Source organism: Caloenas nicobarica, chromosome 3, assembly GCF_036013445.1.
Source record: "Caloenas nicobarica isolate bCalNic1 chromosome 3, bCalNic1.hap1, whole genome shotgun sequence".
In the NCBI taxonomy this organism is placed as follows: Eukaryota; Metazoa; Chordata; class Aves; order Columbiformes; family Columbidae; genus Caloenas; species Caloenas nicobarica.
The window spans coordinates 50,366,536-50,387,320 of NC_088247.1; positions in this window are offsets into that span (position 1 = coordinate 50,366,536).

Consider the following 20,785-nt stretch of genomic DNA (forward strand, 5'->3'; position numbering starts at 1 on the left):
GCTTTTTCTAAAAGCAGTTTTCCACTGTTATAAGTGTAAAACTTCGCACAACCTCATCTATGTAGTAACATAACCTCTTTTCACTATCAAAGAAAGGTTTGGTGAGGGGGCTGTGTACATCCGGCTTGGGTATAAATATTAGCTCAGTGACAAGCAATATCCTCCCTAATGTTTCTGTATAAGCAGAATCTTCAATCAGTAATGACACCTATCTTGCAGACCCTCTGAGTTAATCCTCTTTAAAGACACTTTTTGATATTAAGTGTCCCATTTTTTCAAAATTTATGGACATAGGAAATCTTTTACTCACTCCATGTTTATATCATTAATGTATTAAGAAATGAGTGACCAATTAGCCTGTAAAACCTGGTTTCACAAAAACCTCTACTTAGCGCAATTTCAGACTTTATTTAAATTAAAAAAAGAAGGAACCAAACGAAGTGCTTTAGTTAGACACTTTCTGATTACATTCTGCTTCTCTTTCCCTTCATTCTTTTTTGCCTTTGGTTCAGACATTTGATCTTTATAAAATATACTTTCCGACAAAAGAAAATATTGTACATTCTTACCCACAAATCATCCAGACTGTTCATTACTTAATCGGTTATGAAAGCAAAGTCTCATAAGTTGGATTGTTTACAGAAGCTGTATTTAACTTATGGTCAGGTGTTGTTCTCTCAAGACATTTTTAAAAAGACCAAGGAATGATCCTGTGCTGTATATTTCTTATATCCAAATAACAATTTAATTCTAAATAAGGAATGCTTTCACCAGAGTTATGATTAGTATGCTGCAATATATACTGGAAAAAAATAAAATTATGAAGCCTGCATATCAATTCTTTATGAGGTAACACATTCAACATAAATCATTCCATTAACCAGTGTGCCTTGGCTGCAGTTTATGGCAATACTGACACAAGCGCAGAGCTTTACAGGAGAGAGGGTGTGCAGAGCATGCAAATAGATAAACGACACTTACCTGGAGGAAACAGTTTGGCAACAACTTCAGTTTGGATTTTTCTATCAAGTCAGCACTTCAGCAGGGCAATTCAAGTTTGTGACCTCCTGTCACATACCTGAGCTGGAGCCAACACCAATTGGCTGCAAAAGTGTAGAGATCATTTCTCTTATAATCCATCCTGCTATATTTCTTGGGATGGGATTTTGACATATGTCAGGCATAATTTCCTCTTTTGAAAGAGGCAGAATTTCATTTGATTTTCCCCTTGCCTCCTGGGTTTTTTAGAAATATGAGTTTATACAATTTAGACAAATGTTACAGAGTTTTGACTAAAATGACCTATTTTTTTTGGTCTGGCTCTTCAGGACCAAATATATTTTGTTGCAAATTGTTCCTTGCTTTTCATTAGGGGAATTTTATGTTCAGCATTATCTTTGCAAGTGAGATTGATTGGTGCTCGCGCTTATTACACTCCTTGTATTCAAAGTTGTATTTAAGGACTGAAGAAAAAATCGCTTTCTCAATAGAGCTATATATTAGATTTGACAGTATTTCAAGTGTTCCTTAGTCTGTTTACCAACATGCAGAGCAGTAAAAAATGAAATCTAGAACGCCCATTTAAAGTTAAATGGATTAAAAATTTGTTAAAAATAACAGTAACCATTTAATTTGGTTAAAATATTACTGATATCTGAATATTTATATGCTAACCAGAGAAAACTGCCAATAAATTGCAGCTGACATAAACATCAATGACTTTCAAAACCAACTAAATAGAAACATTTCTTTATTTCTTTCCTAAGCACTTATTTTTCACATTTATGCCCAATTCCTGGTCTTTTGAGACCTGTTAGCTAAACACAACAGGTTTCCTCAACACATTATACAGTCTTATTTGCATTCAGAAACAAAGTTATTGCTTTAAGTGGTATTACTTTTTAGCAGAGAATGGTAAAACCTGTGGTGCTAAAAGAGTTATAATAGCTCCATTGAATTAGATTCGATGATGTTTATAGGTATCTTAATAATGGAGCTGACTGAATATTTCGGAATAAAAAATTCAACTTCAGTTTCTTTATAGTTTGCAAAATATCTTTGATAAGATTCCTTGTATTAAAGAAAGATTCTCAGCTGATGTAAATCACTGTGTTTTTACTGCAGTCAGTACAGAATGAGGATCTAGACAGTGAAAAGTTCATAAATATTCATCTTGCTAGGTGCGCAACTTCATTTTGACTGGGTGATAAATCACAGAGTTTATTTTCCTTCATGAAAAGATTGTATAAGAACTTGGAGAACATGTGTTTCTGAGTACAGAAGGGCATGTTAAAATGTGTTTTAACAAAAATTGCTGAATACAGCTTTATAATTCTTTTTTTTAACAACTCTTTGCAACAGTAAAAGTATGACCACTTAACGGTATAAGATAACCAAAACATCATGAGAGAAGAGAATAGAAAATAAATTCAAATTTGTACAATTTTTTATCTGAAAAAAATCATATTTCAATTCTGATGAACAGCCTATGTTTGCACAATTTTACAGGTATAATCTTCGTGTTAACTGAACTTTCAAAATTTTTTGATTGATTAACCAGCTTCTTATAGTAACTTTTAGACTGGGGCATTTTAACTAATCTTAGACAAATTAATAGAAAACTGGAAGCAATCACTGTGATCTTCTGGTTGGACATCCATAACACTGATGAGAACGCTATCTTGCTGTTTGGAAAAAAGCGTATGTTTAAAAGGACAGACCTCCACCTTGGTTTACAAGTCATCACTAAGACAAAGACTTCATCTCAGCTTTTGAAAATTTGCCAAGTTACTTCAGTTGATCATTAAATTGGCTTTTGAAAATGACATATTTTCTATTTCTTATCGTCTAGTATGTGGCTGGGAGATAATGACCTGTGCAACTCCCTCATTTTTCACTTGACATGGGTAAAATTCCACACAAGAGAGGTAAATAGAGAATCTGAGACTTCTGATTCAGATAGGATAAAGATCTCAAAGTTCACATTCATATCTGAATTATCCATAGGGATCAGCACAATCCCTTACGTGGGGTTTTGGCTTGTGCCATGTCATAATTGCTGAGACATTGGCTGAGGCTGCTGCAAGGGATGGCACAAGGTGCGGATGGTTCCTAGTGACAGTATAGTGAGGCAAGGCTGTCCTGGGAAGGGAGAATGCTTGGGTATATAAGTGGGAGACCTGCTGCATCCTCCAGCCTGAAGACTGGTGAGTAGGCCCGTTACCATTTTATTTGCTAGCACAGAAGTAGTCTTTATGAATGCTTAACAAGAAGACAGCGTGCCCTACAAAGGCTACAGTCTAAAAGACTATAAAGTCTATCAGGTAGATACAGAGAGGACTGCGAGATAACAGTGAAAGAGAGATAGCAGTTGTAATCTCAGCTCACTGTTTCCACTGAAAACATTGCAGGAGCAATGATTTTTGGTATGTCTACATATTATAGATACTGTCTTTAAAACTATTGTAAATGATACCATACAAGGGTATCCCTGGTCCACAGAAGTCCAAATAATGGTTAGAGAGTAGTTTTTACTTCCAAATAACATCTGTGTACTAAAATATACAATCATGTGGTAGAATCATCTAGTTAATCGTTATTTGCTGATGACTGCTTCTCTGACATACGAGAGGAGCCAGACAGCAGGAAGATACTCTCCTACGCCTGCATGCAGACTCCATGGTCAAAAGTCTACTCATGCCTAAGTGACTCACAGTCTGAATGTAGCTCAGATCCTTCTTTTTGTACTATGTGATCTAAAGGAAGTCCTTAAAATGGCATCTGCCTGCCTTTTAGTCACCAGACTGAAAGATCAGACGCCCTTTTACAGGATGAACCAGAAGCCACATGCAAATTTAGGCAAATGCTGTCCCACCACATCCTACTCTTCCTCAGCAGCACTCATAATGGCAAAGAAATAGAGGAACTTCACTGTTCACAAAGTGGAGGAGACTGCAGATCTCTTATGTGTAGGCACAAGATGAACAGTCCTTCTCTGGGATCTCTCACAGATGGTCACATCTTGTAGTGTCCTTCTCAGGTATGTTTTGGTAAGGAATGGAGGACAAGCTAGTCCACATACTGTGAAAGAACTCATAAAGTTTTTATGAATTCAACTTAGTGAAGATTAGTTACATTCTTCAAAGGACAAGAGGGTGATGATTTCTATTCCAGAACTATTTTGCTTTTTCTCATTGAGAACTTGCCTGCTCTGGAAACTATTTTACCAGAGTGTTACAAGCCCCTGCATATTAGGATTAATAATTAAAATACTAATATATTTTTAACTATAAAATTGCAAATGCGGCATTAATGCAGTTGCACAGAATGTACTTAGCATGCCTGCTGCAAAAAGGGACCTATGAAATTTTCATGAATGTTTTATATTGCAGATAGGCAGAATCATTCAGTGCTTAATGCTGCTTAATTATAGCATTGCAAACAGTTTTCTAAGGAGGCAAGCTGTGCTGCCAAATATATATGAAGTGTGACCCATCCCACCAAAAATAAGCCTTCTGATGATTACAAGATTATACTGCATATAACATGCACACAAGCAAAAACACACACTGACACACTCCCCCATCTCTCTCTAAATATACTTACAGACCCTCGTACAGAGTAAGCAGCAAAGCATGATGCTCATCCTTTAAATGGGCAATAATTTCAGCCTCGCTGAATTACGGTTTTCCCTCCAATATGTACCTATCTGAATAGACGATAAAAATAAGATGGACTGTGAAAGATAGAGCATTCTGTCATTTTAATCACTGTTATTGCTTTAGTCACATTTCAGCATTATGCTGAGAAGGAGAAACTAGGAAGAATGGGAGGTAATGAGCTAAAAAGAAATGCTTCTGTCATGACATGTGCCACTTCTTCTCAGCATGTTCTCTTCTGGGCAGAAACCATATATCTCTTTCAACATTACCTATATTGTCCTTCATAGACATATGCTAGAAATTAGGGGAAAAATTTACAGGAAAAATGTACACAACCTTAGAGCGTGCTTTTGTTGTTTCTTATTTTTCAAAGTGTTGGGTGTGCTTGTTAATGACTGTGTGTGTCACTGTGTCACATAAGATTACTCCTGCTTCCTGTCTGGAAGAATACAACTTTCCAATCAGGAAGAGGGGAAGAGGAAACCCCTGAGACTTCAACTTCATAGAGTATTAGTCAGGAGACAACCAGTCAGTAGGTGACGAAAACCTGAGTAATCTAAGAGCATTTTTTTTTTTTTTAGAAGGGATTTATTAACTCCAAGACATCATTCCTAGGTAGTCAGACTGTTATGACACTTAGAGGCTCAAATGGGAAATTTCAATGAATTCTCTCATCAGATAAGTATTTGAAGACCAGCTCTAAAAAGGCCACAAGGAGATTCCTATCTAATTCAGTGTGCCAAGGCTCTGTCCAGAAATTATTTTGTCAACCCTTATCTTAAAAGCAGACAGTCTCATTCTTGACCTATGACAGAAGGAGCAGTCTCTCCCAAATTGTTGCTTTGCAGAAAAGGCAAAAAAAAATATAGCAGGTTTGTTTATTTTTCCAGAATATCTTACATAATTGTTCACACCCATCTTTTTTCCAATCACCAAGTGAGAAAACATTTGAGACATCCACATGAGAGAGCTCACGGAGTCTCCATCTAACGCTAATGCATGGCAGAGCCACAGTCCACAGGGGGACACTCTCTAACCCACTTGGAAGCAGCTGCAGAACTGAGTAATTCCTTTGCTTTTAAAACTGATAAAACTTACTGCTCTGTACAAGAGCAAAGCACAGTCACTTTTTTCATAATTAACTTCACAGGAAGTGTTTGTTCTTCAGGATTCTTACTCTTCAAGGCTTGCTTTTGAGGTTATCATCTTTATTGTTTTCTCAGACAACAATTCTTCTTATTTGGGATCAGTCAGTACTCTTTTTTTAAGAATTTTATTTTTTAAACAGGAAGATAAAATTATTTTGACATAGAGACTGAGGTGTGTAACTTTCCTGAAAGACTTATATTTTATGGCTCTAGATTACCTGAGGATTACATAATTATAGTAATTAATTCGATGAGTTTCATTGATTATGTTGTTAATTTATTTCCCTTTTGATTTACACCGAATTCTTCCCAGTGCAGTATATCTGCACAAGATTAAGGAATTACTTAATATCCTTTAGACATTTAAAACTAAATATTGTTTTTGTTGAGCCTTCTGCTAATGGGTATATTTAAATACATCATATTATGGCTTCACTGCTGCGAAGAGGCATTACATTCCCATTACCAACAATTATCTCACCTTACCTTTATCCGTACACTGTTATGAATTGATACTAATATGCTATTCAAGAAAATAACATAACGTGTTACCAATGCATCCAGAAAATATTAGTTTATTAAATTAGTTTATTAAATGAATACAAGTTCCAGCATTTTCGAACTTTTGTAATGATGTCCTGCCTCTCTTCTAGACAAAAAATGTATGAGTTGATATTAATCAGAGTAGAATGATTTGGAATATCTATTGCTTGACAAGCTTTGAGAATAATTTTCACTGGTCAGAACAGTATGCAATTAGAGCTCAACTGTCTTTGAAAATGTAGGGTAACGATGTTCATGGACCTAGCTCACCTCAGTCAAAATATTAGTTGAAAATGTTCTTTCCCAAATACTTTATCTTGGGGCTGTATAATGAAATGAGATAAAGCACAGCAGGACTCCCTTTTCAGTTAGCATGTATGTTCTGCACCAAGAACTAGGCTTTCTGACAGATCATTAAATACTTGGATATGGAGTCACTACTGAACATGAAAAACTCTGAAAAATTTAATAGACATTATACTAATAGCAGTCTTGGGTTTATCAGATTCACCCCCCCATTATCTTCCTTCTAGCAATCCACGCAAAATTGGCTATTTCAGAGCACTGTATCTGCTCTCTGCCTCCTTCCCAGCTAATGAGACTTCATACTGCTTTGCAGCAGCTCGAAGTGTGTGTCTTTGCCCCATGCATGCAGACTTGAACCACCACACGTATGTCTCAGCTATGCGTGATTTGCCATGCAGTTTGGGCCTTCTGCTGTGAGATATAATCTGAAACTGGGAGAAGGAAGGAAGAATAGCTCAGCTCAGCCTGTTCAGGTTGCATGCAATCCTGGCCACTAGGACTTCAGTCTTTGTTCTCAATAAATGTGTATTAGAACACTATAAAATATCCTGTGTTCTAAAAAAACATAGAAGATGGAGGACATCAGGCGTATGAGAAAAACGTAGCTAAGGGGGGAGGGTGTTTGTAATTTTACTTGTTTTCCAGTCATAGCCCTAAATAAAAACTCAGCAAATATTTTCAATCTTGTTTTCAAAGCTCCGGAAGTAAAATCTCATCTGATTCTTCATGTTGAACTGTTTAAAATGCCTTGTGAAATATAGCACAGTGTAAATACTGTACTAGATGCAGACAAATGGCATTGTTCCCACTGAAGTATGCATGGATTTTCAAATGATAAATCCATGGTTGTTTATCTGCTGGGAGAAAACATTGGACCTTTATCCATTATCTGCAGAATTCTTCAGCAGTCTTCAGTGAAATACAGAAGACCACTGTAGTCCTTTCTACAACGGCCTTGTGTCTAGCCATCATCAGATTAAAAAAATGTCTCCTTGTTAAAAATTAGCTAACATTATCCTATATTTCATGATTGTCTCCACATATCTGAAAAGCCTTTGCTAATGGGAACTTCTAATGGAGAGCTAAAGTGCTGTGCTCATTTGATATTTGTCCTGCCTGCCACCACGTGGTCTGGCCTAGCCAATAATAAATTAATTGATTTTACATTACTTTTCAGTGGCTTAAGAAGCTGTAATTAATCTCCTTGCAGTTTTGTTAAATGCAAATCCCATAAAGATATCTAATATGCTTATGAGAGCAAAACACCAGGCAAGTGGCTTAGGATCTGAACCATACTGCTATGCATACCCCTGTGTTTAGCTTTTACTGATGGGCTTACAGATGGGAGTGGTGAGATGGTAAAAACTGAATTCTATGGTCTTACAATCATGTCTTCCACAAATGTTATCAAACATAAATACAACAGAGAAACATTTTAATTTTGACTGATGCTCAAGACTGTGTGTATAAAGAGGTTGGCCAGTTGAAGGAGATGAGTGTTTCTTCTGGCCTAGTGTCATCTTGGCAGCAGATTCAAAGCATTTGAATTGAAAAATAGGGGCTTCCAGTTACTATTGATATTGAAAGCTCTGCAGACACCTCTGAATATACAGCAGCCAAATGGCTCAAATTCGGAGGTGAAAAGAAAGAAGACATTAATAGAAATGCAGCCTGTCTCTTAACTTGCTAAATTTCAAGACAGTAACAGGGAAAGAAAATTTTCTTGCTGACCTAATATACCATTTTACCAAAGGCAAAATAAATCCCTAGCCAGAGGAACATAAGACACGCTATGTGATTATTAGCTACTGAAACATTTGCTTTTTCATCATAGAGATTGCAAAGAGAACGTAAAATTAACATGTATACAGTTTTATATATTCTAAGCTTTCTAACAGTGAACCTTTAAATAGCATCAGTAACAAAATAAAGGGAAAGATTTGACAGGAACACAGAGCAGTCTCAATGTTGAATAAAGATTTGGCTCCTTCAAGTGTGGATTAAAATGAGCTTGAAATGAAATAAACAGAACAGCTTCAGAAGTTTAGAGCTGAAGGGAAGTCATCTATCAAAATGGAGGAATGTTTGATCTCATGTGTAGCAGTTTACCTCACAAATTTAATTGCTAAAAACTTTTATCTCTACACTCACTGCAAATTCTAATAAGAGAACCCACGTCCTGAAGAAATTCAATACACCAAGTAATTGTGAGCATCAGTCTTATGAAATGTGTGAAAAATAGACACATTGGACACTTAGATACATTTTGTTTCTGTCTGTGTTTGATAAGAATGGAAAAAAAGTGCCAGAACAACATTTACATAAAATGGCTCAGTTATTTAGCAATCTTTTATATGGTTTCCCATTCTTAAAGAAGATGTTTAAATGTGCGTTTCTTAATGTATGTCGATTGACAACTGAATGTTCATGGGAACCTTTCTGTCTTTCCTTCACTTTGTTCTAGACACTCCAGTCTTATTAATCAATTGAGATTCTTATTATGCGTGTTGCATATTGTGTTTTCCACAGTATTCAGATGCATTGAGAAATACGGTCTGCCCCAAATGGCTTGTTTTACAATAATATTAAGTTGGCATCAGTTCAGAAATAATCTGAGATGACTGGTTATGTTCAGCCTTCTGATCTAAATTATTTTTGAATGCATAGTTTCATGAACAAATAGTCTTCAATAACAGATCTGATCATTTTATCAGCTTGTCTTTTTCCTCTTTCTTTTCAGTCATTCTAATGTATAATGTGTGAATTCTTCTTCCAGGCAACAAAAAAAAGTTCTTTCAGTACTCTCAAGGTAAGAACAGCGTAGAACTAAAAATGTCATCTCCTTGGAGAATATAGTTATCATTTCTGTGATACTTCAAGGTTAATTCCTGCTACTTAAAGGAGATTACACTTTGACAATGATGCATCTTGACCTCTAATGCATCTATAAAATGTGATTGCTTACAGAGAACACAGAATTTTAACAAATATGTAAGTTAATTACAGTATCAACATACATTCAGATGTGGGGTATCTATCCTTCTTCTCCAGAATATATGCATGAGATGCAGAAGCATGGAAATGAGTCATTTTTTATACAGCAGAAACCTATAGAGTGATAAAGATGTAGAAGAAACTAAAGGGTACACTGACAAAGAAGGAAGGTCTCATAAAATCAGATTGAAATAACTTGTAACATTTTTTCATAGGATTTCTTCATATTCAGATAGGAGCAAAACACAAGGCTCATCTACAATAATTTGTCATTTGAATTTTAATTGTTGCATAACAAAGGTTTATAGAAATTTTTCAGATTTTCCCAAATTTAATACAGGTGTTTTGTGTTGAGGTTTATTTGTTTAGGGTTTTTTTTAATTGTTGCTATAGACTGGATGTTTTCAGACTTGAAAACTTTGATTGGAAGATCAGCTGTATTGTAGAGTAAAAATTGCCTTGGTAAAACATACAACCTTTCACTTTATTGAATTGTTCTCGTTTTAATGTCTGCAGACTACACGGAAGTGAAAAAGGTGCGCTTTAATCCCATCCATTTTCATGAGTCACTATATTAACTCTCCTCATTGAACAACTGACCCTCAAAATCCCTGAGACAACAGCCATGAATGTTAGAGACATGATTTTTTAATGTTGTATGCATTGTACATGATAACCATATTATTTATCTAGATACCAAAAGGATCTGAATAGAACAAAAAGCCTAAATAAAGAAGATAGACCATGTTTATTAAAATATATATATGGTTAATCATGGACCATATAAACATTGATGTTTAGAAGATACTTTGAAATCTGAAGTCCCTGAAGATGCTGCTTCTTCCAGATGTTCTTCCATTTTTATCAGTCCTATTTTGGTGCAGTCAGTAGCTATTTTAATATCTCATTTAGTGCTTGTCTCTACATTTTTTAGGAGTCTTTTCTGAATTCTTTACCCATGAAGTAGACTTTCAGAATCTTAGACTACAGTTTCCTAGTCTACCTTTTCAGGAACAGAGGCACATGTCTTCTTATGGGAAAGAACAATTTTATTCTCTTGGAGAATGCGATTAGTTTCAAAGGTAGATGCCAAAACCAGATTTTTTTTTCTCTTTTATCAAATACTTTTTAGCTGGAGAACCACTTCTTCTCAGCATAAATCTTCCAACCAGCTGTCACCAGTGCACACAAGAACATTACCACCTTAAAGCCTGTCAGTTCAATTTTGCACTCATCTTCACTTGCTATCTTATGAAAGTCTTATTACTCTTCCCACTCTTGTAGGTCAAGTCCTAGATCAACACACCAAAAAAGAAGTATTGCAGTTTCCAGAAGGTAAAACGCCCAAGAGGTTTTAATTTGAAATTCTATCTAACGATGCTGTAATATCATCACACCATAGAAAGCTATTGTATAGGCAGTTTTAATGAAGTCATGAGTTAACCCATGGTAGTGTTGATCAACTGAAAGAACATCTATGCCCAGGAAAGAAAGGGATGAAAGCAGTGATGGCTACAGTGGCTCACATATCTATACAAGCTCTCATTTGATATATAGTCAAGTCAAGTGCCTCTAGCAAACTTTCTGGAAAACAACAAGGTTAACTATAAATATCACTGGTGTTTTTTTTCCTTCGTGTTGCTTAGGAGGGAAAAGTGGGTTTTATTACTCCTATTAAACTGGCACTAATGGAGGTCTCACTGTATAGAGAGTTTGTACTTAAATTTATGACAAGTTTAATAAATTTGGAAATTTTAATATATTACTACTACTGTAACAAAAGTTATACCCAGTTAATCAAGTTAGCAATACTATATAACACATCTTTCATGAAGGCTTACGCTGATAAAAGAATACTTTAAAGGATGAATCTGCTTTCAATGACAAAAAGCATCTTCAGGCTTTCCTAATTATAGAATCAGGTGCTATGCCAATAAGAAGCACACAAATAGAATACTAACATATCAGATTAAGCTAGTTATTGGAGTACTCACAAGTGGTATAGCAGTATAATCTTTGTCAAATCCTTCATAACTTATACAGAAATTAGTGAAATCCTGTCAAAGGACAGTAGCAGTATCTCACATGGTTACTGTCTGGAAACCTTGCCTGAAAAGTTTAGTGTTAAAAATGTGTCTTAATAATAAAGGGAGGTTGAACATTAGTAATTTCAACAACTATAGTATTAAGAGTTGCTAAAAGCAAATAATAAAGTATAGTAACTGGCTGAAATTCAGGCAGGTGTCTGTCATCTAAGCTTATTCCGTAACCCAAATTTTTCATTAGCAGAAAAAGGAAATAAGAATACTGACACATTTTGTGTGGGACTTAAAAACATTAACACTGCTGGACTCCACCAAAAAAAAAAAAAAATCTTACTTAGGCATCATCTCTTGTCTCAGTTTGCATTGGTCAGTCACTATAAATACAAAAGCAGCTCTAACACCACATATAGTAATTTTTCCTAGCCACTTGAATTTTAAAAAGGTAAGCTGCAAAGATCATGTTAAGTAGTTTGACACGATAATAAGAAATACAAAACCACTGCTAGAAATGTATAATATTTTTGTCACAGTGCTTTTAGTGTGCATCTCAAGAAGCTACAGCACAAATTGTGTGCCTGGAGCCAGAAACAGCTCATCAGAACGAAAAGTATAAACAGGTGACTCAGGTGTATCCTCTTGCTAGAGATCCCAGCTGTGATGGTCTTACCAGTTTCTAAAGGACTGGCTTCTCTATTAGTTAAGGAAATAATGAAATTGTATTAGAGCTTCTTAAGAAATACAGACATGACTGATGGAAAAGAGAGCATAACCATAAAGAAGCTTCCTAGTGATCCAAGACAGAGAGAATAACCCTTCACTGTCACCGCGGATGAGTTTATGTATCAGCTCCATGAAAGTTATAGAACATCAAACAAGCAGTAAGTGACATAAAAAGCAGCAGATTCATCATTTCAGAGAGCCATGTACAATGGATAAACTAACTCTGCAAATCAATTGCCTTAAGAATGGCAAAGTAAAAATTGGTCTTGAAAACACTGAACTGAACTGAAAAATCATTGGGCTGATCCTTTAATAAATGTTCAACTACTTAGAAAATCCCTGAGCACTCTTGCAACCAAGTAAATATATATTGCAGTGGATGAATTTCAGGCCTACACCTTATTCAGTCCTCTGCATGACTTGGAAAAAATGCCTCCTCTTACATCGCCGATCACCACTTGTTGAAGAGCATGTTTGCCAAAGAAACTGAGCTCCACTCAGGAAAGTAATTTACTGGTCAGATATGGATATCACTCAGTGTATCAATAATGGCCTTGACAAAGACACAGTCTCATGTGCATGTTTGTATACTAGATCGGTGAAGGATTCCTATCAAAAGATAAAGCTCTAATGATGATGACAATTAATAACTTGCTAATTTATGTCAATACTGTTCAATGTCTGCAAGGATAATTAGTCCACCCATTGCAGCTCACATTTTAATATGCAATGTAAGTAGAAACAAAGGATTTCTACCAGTTAAAGACACATTAATATCTGCATGTTCCAGGCTATAGTTTACTGTATCATAAACTAAATATACTGGGAGCTGACCAAAACATGATTACACCTCTCCAGCCAACAGGCGAATAAGAAAATAATAATTATGGGTTCAGTAGAAGTAGCATTTTTTAAACACACTATCTTCTCTCTTCCACTTCCATTCTTGTATCTTACAGTTCACAGGATATAAATCCTCTCTCCCATTCTCTTTCTGATAACAAGATACACAGTTTAATGTCTCTTCCCATTTGAAACAGTATTCTGCTTTACAAGGTACCAGCTACCGTGTCTCATAGTCTAAACAATTAACATATTTTATTAAGCTGAGAGCAATTTTTTCAGTCTGTATTTAGCTTTGAAGTATGCTGGCTCCACTTACAGAAAGTTTCTGATTGTTTGAAAGTTTATCTATTTCTTCCAGCTCTGCTAGTTACCCTAATGAATATTTTTTCTCTCTTTCTATGAACTCTGACTTGCATCATGTACACATATCATCTTATTTGGAGCTAGCTCAGAGTATTTCTTAATATAACTCTGCCTAGCACAGTGAGGTCACCCTGCGTGAGTGGGGACAGCTGGATCCAGATATTTGAAGGTTTTCATTGCTTTCCAAATTAGCCCAAAAGACAGAAAGATTTCGTATGTGTCTTGATACACAGCACAAAACATTTCAGAAGATCTTCCTCAACAGATAGCATGTCTGTCAAGACATGACTGCTAGAACAGACACATCAATACCTCTTACTGTAATTTCCAAAGAGAAATACAACCACAACAGGAATGAAGGCCTACTAAATAGAGCTGATGGGATCAGGAAGGGATCTGGTTATGCTCCTTTATATAGAAACTAGAGATAAGAGCTCCTTAAAATTAGTGTCTGCACAAAGCAGTGTTTAATGCTTTTACTAAAGCTATCAATCAGAGAGCCTTGCTTAAAAGAGAAACCGAGGGCCCTTGTAGCAAAAGCTTAATCAAGAAAGCTAGAAGAGGTAAGAAATTAATTTCCATTAGGAACTTTCTGTCCCTTGACAAGATAAATAGAGAGTGTGGAATTAAAAAAAAAAAAAAAAAAAAAAGGAAAGGTTTAGAAACTTAAGAAGTCTAACAAAGTCAATATGGAGTCTGGCTTCCTGTGCCGCCTTTCTTCCTCCCATGATGATAAAAATAATATCTTAGCATGTGTAATCTGTAGTATTCATATTGATATGCACCTAATGTTTGGCTACTTATCTGAAGGGATCATTTATTTTGACCTTCCCAAGCTGACTGTTAGCAATAGTGTCAGCTACAGCTAGTGTCAACTACAGCTTGTGTCAGCTTTAAAGAGCTGCAGGCTGTTTGAAGAGCTACCCTGCTGTAATAAGTTTCTGATAAACCCCTCCAACAAAAGTCTGAAAAAAATACCATATTATTGGTGATGTTATCAGTATTGTCTGAACAAGGTTTTTTTGTGTTCTAGACTTGTAGATTTTTTTCTGATGTTCCTCAAATTCCAACTTATTTTTTAATGAGAGGATGTTAAAAAAAAAGTTTCCCTGAAAAAAAAGAAAACAAAAAAAGTGTCAGCATAGCTAGCTGTCTAGATCAAGTTGGAATGTCTATTTAGAGCACCACTCAACAAGTTTCCATCCATGCAACTTGCCAAATTCGACTGTCTGAATGTTCAAGAAAGAAAATACAAACACTCCAACAATCATTGTATATTCAAACCTCCTGATTTTTATGAGGCTTTGATGTTCTGAGTCAGAGATTTCTGAAAGCTTTGCATTTGTACAGCTGTAGTTTTCCGTTTAAGTACTATAAGGATGGTTCCTGTGGTCCAGCTGGCGAAAGAAGTCATGATAGTTTTCAGTAGAAAAAAAGTGTTTTTTCCTCAAATTGGAGTCCTGTAAAACCACACAATAAATAGTTAAGCTTGGCCTTAATATTGAAATCCTAATGTCATTTACAACCACAAGAGGAAGAAAAAGAATCCTGTCTTATGAGGAAACCAACTCCTAATCAGGTGTGATGCCTCATTGCCTGTCATAAAACATGCTTTTGCAAACTCAAACTTCTTAGTTTAATGACAGAAAGACCTGTACAATTACATCAAACTTGTAGGCAGGGTCTGGAATGAGACATACAGTTAACCACTTTCAGTGAAGGTTATAAATAGCACAACCTTCCTCCACAGTCTAATATTTAGACCACAGCCTACTTCATGAAAAAAAAAAAAAAATAAAAGGAGTTGAAGAGTTTTATAGAAATGTTCTACTATTTATTGGAATGCTTTAAAGGAAGGCATGTTAATAGCATGAAGGAAAGAAACAGGATGAGGTTTTATATTTTATATTATAGTGGATGTCAGACAAGATCATTTCAATGATTTTTCTGGCCTTAAAAACTTATGAACCTATGGGTAACTCTTACATATGTGCAACACTTTAATTGGCTAGATTATAGAAGATTTACCCTAATTTACAGCCAGTCTCAATTTTGGGGGAAAAACAGACATAGATCCTCATTCTCTTAATCTTGCTCATACATGTTGAAAAGATCTCCTTTTCTCTTTTATTTTAGTCTACTCTATTTCAAATTTACTGATAAATGTAAGATTGTATGGAACTTTTCTTTCAGAATTAGTACTTTAGAAATTAAATTAATATTGTATTAATCCATATTAATCACTGTAATAACAGATTCTTTGTATTAGCAAACAATGCTCAAATGTGAATGTGACAGATTATCTGTTGATCTTAAGAAATTCAGAAATATACATTTCAGTGACCTGAGCATACAGTATAGCATTTGAAAACCTCCTCTAGTGTCTTTTTCTTGTCCATACATTTAGTTTTGAGATTAAGATTCCAAACCTTAAAATTTTAGCTTAGTAAAAGAAAGGCATCAGAGTCCACACTTAGGCTGAAATAAAAAATTAACTTCCAGTGCTTATTCAAAACATCCTGAGATACAAATTTTGTGTTATGGGTTCTTCTGTTTCCTGTTTAAATGAGCCATTACCTTTGTTAAAAAGTGTTTTTATACTTAAAGCATCATGGGCATGTCTCCTTGAACTCATCTTCATGCAATTTCTTACATATGTTTTTTACTATCTACAGCTAGCTGGTATCCACTAAACTGAGCAAGTGTTTAAAAGCATGCCTTTTATTTTATTTTTTTTTTACGATTCTGTACGTAAGTTACAATGATATAACATATATATATTCCCAAATGATATTTTCACCTAATTCAATGTGAATGTAATCCACATTGGAAACTGAAGCTGAAATAGAGAAACTGGTCATCTCTTGTTATTGGTGCAAGGTAGGAATCAGCTCCTATTTTATCTTCATCTGAGTTCTAACAAAGAAGAGCCTAACTTAAGTTTGAACATGGACACAGAGATGTGCATGAGACCTGCATATTCATCTCTTGCCTACTCAAGACTCAGATGGCTCCAGCTTTCAAAAATTACATCTCACTATTTGATAAGGAAGCTTTTACAGAGCGATAAGTCTGCAGCTACCATTCAAGGCACACCCTGGTTCCACCTCCAGCGTACCTTTGAGGCAATAAGCTTTGGGCAAACATTTGTTTGCTAGACGTAGTGTACTTTGCACATAGTCTGCTGTGGGACTCTTGTCTTAATTGACTCTCCATTACTTCCTTGTTTAATTTGGTTTTTGTTGCTGTAGGTCTTGTTTCTACCCTCTTTCTGACTTCATCATGTTGCGTGATAACATCCTGGTCCCCGCTAGAGCTACAAGGAACCAAATGGGTGACTCAACCCAATCTCTCTCTATACCTCTTCATACCACTCTCCCACAACAGACCAAAGTCATTGCAGTACAAACCTTAGCCGTATCTGTTCAGATGGAGCGCTTGTCACATAATACTCTATAAATGTCTCTGATTTCAGCCCCTGAAACTGCTGAGAGTATAATGCCAACTCTTTACGATCTCTTTTACATTATAGTTTGGGCCATTGCCTTTTGCAATCGGTTTATAAGGGAATTTATTTGTTATACCAAGATTGGTATATTTGTGCAGCATTTTTGGTTCCTTTGATGCTGATATTTCAGACTAGCACTATCTGGCTGTGCCTGTTCACTGCCTGTTGTTATTCTGCTGGAGTGGAGTGTTTGGAGTGCACCCAAGAACTGTGATAAGGTATTTGGGGATGTGTTTTGCAAGGCAACACATGCTGATATGCTCTGCTGAGACAGTTATTGTAGACTGCAGCAAATGATTAAATATCAAGGTATCTTACATTGGGTACCCACAAAGCAACAGGGTGACAGACTAGGTTAAAGTGACAATTAAAAGATAGACAGCAAAAGCAAATTGAAAGGCTAAGTATTGTCTTCCAGGAACTAGATAGTACCTACTCAAGACATCCTTTCCCTGAAACAAAAATCTCTTGTTGCCCTTTAAAGAAATAAGTGTAGCACATAGGAAAGTGCGACAGAGCAAAGTTAAACCAGTGCAGGTTTTGGTCTATATGGGCCAACAGGAGCAAGAACTGAACTGCACAGGCTTGGGGTGAGCCTCCCACACCCATGAGCCTGAACGGATATACCTGGAAAATATGTACGCAGCTGCAGTGGCATGTGGTCAGGGGAGAAGTAGTAAGCATGGAGGAGAAGTGAAGAAAGGTGTCAAGTGGTCAGGAAGCTTCAGGGAAGTTGAATGAGGCCATGCCTTCTCTTTCTTTCCCGCTCTCTTCACTTCTGGAAACTCCTAGTCTCTTCCTCCATGTTCCTGTCCCAGTCCCTGTTTCCAACTCCCTCTTTCCTTTGGTGTGATAGCCCACCCTTAATACCAATGTTTCACATGCTGGTATTCCTACTCTTTTCTCAAGTTCCTAAGAACTGGCAGATAACTGGAAGAGGTCCTGCTCCTAGTGAGGGGGGAACAGTGAATCTTGGGCCCAGGCCAGGGAAGACAGCCAGAAAAGAGTCTCAGAGGAAGAGCTATTGTTGCTGGTAAATGCCTCCCTCCCCTCTTTCCAGTCTTCCCTCCTGTCTTTGGCAGCAGCAACAGGATCTCAACTGCAAAGATGAGGTGGGGATTTACTGATCACCCTGGAAAGGCACATTTTTCTTTCCTCAGGCATACTCAGAGCAGGCAGTTTGCCATCCCTTGTTGGCTGCAACATGTTTTGCATCCTGTCTCACTCTGGGATTTCATGAAGTTGTATATCTACCTTGTATTTTTTGTGGTAGTCTGTACACATGTCACACTATTTCATGTTTATTCATGCCTTGTCAGTGCCCTTGAACTCCCAGAGGTGTCTCTGTGCCCTGTTATCATTATTATTGTAATCCCAGTACAGCTTCTGCAAAGCAAAAGGGAAGCAGGATGCCAGGAAACCTTTGCATTTCCTTTAAACCAGCAGGAAAACACATATGCATAGCAACAGGGACAAGCCTGCAAGAATTATCTGTGCATACGTTTTGAGGTACTGATGACAGATCAACACTTGGCCTTGAAGGTGAAGAGTATTATGGAAGTGGAAAGGCAAGATTTTGTCTGCAGTAACGGTAATAAATTGTCAATGTTTCCCAACCCCACGAATGCTTTGGATGACCTCTGGAGAGGTCATGTCCCTCTCACCGATGAGACTTGGTCTAGGACATGACGTTAAAGACTCAAGGAAATGCTATTACTGGCTCTTCATTGCATAGGGCTTTCCATATGAACTAGTAGTGACTTTTCTATCTTGAATTGATCATCTCTGATTGATCCTGACTCTCTTAATGATAGTATGCTGCTGGGATTTTGGTGAGAGCAGGGCAAGGAATCGATTCCTTCTTTACCCTTGCAGTCCCTTTCCTTCACTTCTTCATTCTGTCTGCTCACAATTAGTTTGATGTAATTGAATTTGATTTCATGACAACACCAAAGTGAAAAAAAAATATTGTCACAAGGGTGATATGTTTTAAATCCATGACCAAAGAATGAGAACAGTATGGATGAAGAGAATGAATTTGACTGCATCTTCTCCAAGGGCCTGGACCACCAACTGCACTGAAGGAGAACGAGATAGTTTGTGCTTATCAGGTTGAGAAATGAAGATTTCCATTATGATGAAGTTTGGAAGCTGGTGAATTCTTGCACCAGGGCAGGATGGCTCCTGAACCACCTGCAGATTGGCAGTGATGAATGAGGTATTGGGAGCTTCCCACAAAACAACTGAAACTAAGCCACATGGCAAGTGATGGCAGTGTCTTTGCTGCAGGGGGCAGAGGCCCCCAGCTACTGACCTGAACTGCTGTTACAGGAAATTTGCTTCTTACTGGGGGGTAGATTTAGGACATTGTTGGAAGACTGCCAAGGTTTGTCCAGACTGCAAACAACAGCAGACCCCTGTTGCTTTTCGATGTGTACATCAATGATAGCACCAGAGAAGACCTGGACCACCTGAAATATGACTACCTGGCTCTGCGGGTGGCGATCAAGAGCATAGTCATCCAGGTGGAATCTCCCTGATCCTGATGGTGAAGGGGAAAGGCTTGAGAAGGAGCGGGCTTATCCTGCAGGTCAACAACTGGCTCTGCAGCTAGCGTCAGCAACAGGGTTTCAGTTTCTGTGCCATGCTAGGAAGAGAAAAGGCCCACCCAGTTAAGTGGTGGAAAAGCTTCTTTGCCAACAGGCTAACCAAACTGATGAGGACAACTTTAAGCTAGGAACAATGGGGGAGGGACATGAAAATCCCCTATCCAGTGTTGAAAGTGTTGACCAGACTGGCAAGCATAGTGTGCAGGATGATATGGACAGAAGAAACCTCATAATCAAGTCCAGCAAAGGCCAGGGAGGTGATTAAGGGACTGAAGCACCTGTGAGATGAGAGGTTGAAAGAGCTGGGCTTGTTCAGCTTGAAGAAGAGAAAGCTCAGGAGAATACTTTATGATGGAATAGTAAAAAGGATGGAGCCAGACCTTTCCCAGGCACCTGGTGACAGGACAATGAATGTCATACGTCGTATGTCTGTGTACATAGAGATGGAAAAGTCAAGTTTGCCAGAGGTACAGAAATCAACCCAAACTAACATAGTTAGAGTAACTACAAAAATACTTTACTGTTGAATTCTTGCTGTAGCATCTCACAGACATTACAGCTCAGGCTAGATTAGAAGACTAATATCAATAAAACCCATTGCCTGAAGTAATCATCACACAAAATTTAGTTAATGAAATGAATTTTAATTTGACAAAAATCATCAGGTTCATCATTGCCTCCACAACTGAGCCCAGAGGCTAACTCTGAGGAAGTAAGAAGTGATCGCAAGGATAGCCCTAGAAAAAAACTGCAGAAGTAAATACCCAGAGGCAGAACAGTGACATATTTAAGATTTGGTTGTGGATATGGAACTGAAAACAAGTCTTGCTGCTCTAGTTGCTGACTTCCACACCTCTACTTGAACATGACATTTTCCTCATGTCCTCTATAATTCTACTCATTTATTCCTGTTTACTATGTTAAGATGCTGCTTTTAGCTTTCTGCATTCAATGTCTCTCCTTTTTTTTTTTCCCTTGGAAACAAAGTGCATTTCTGAATTACTTTTTTTCATCTTCTCTGACCCAAAGGTCAGACTGTCTT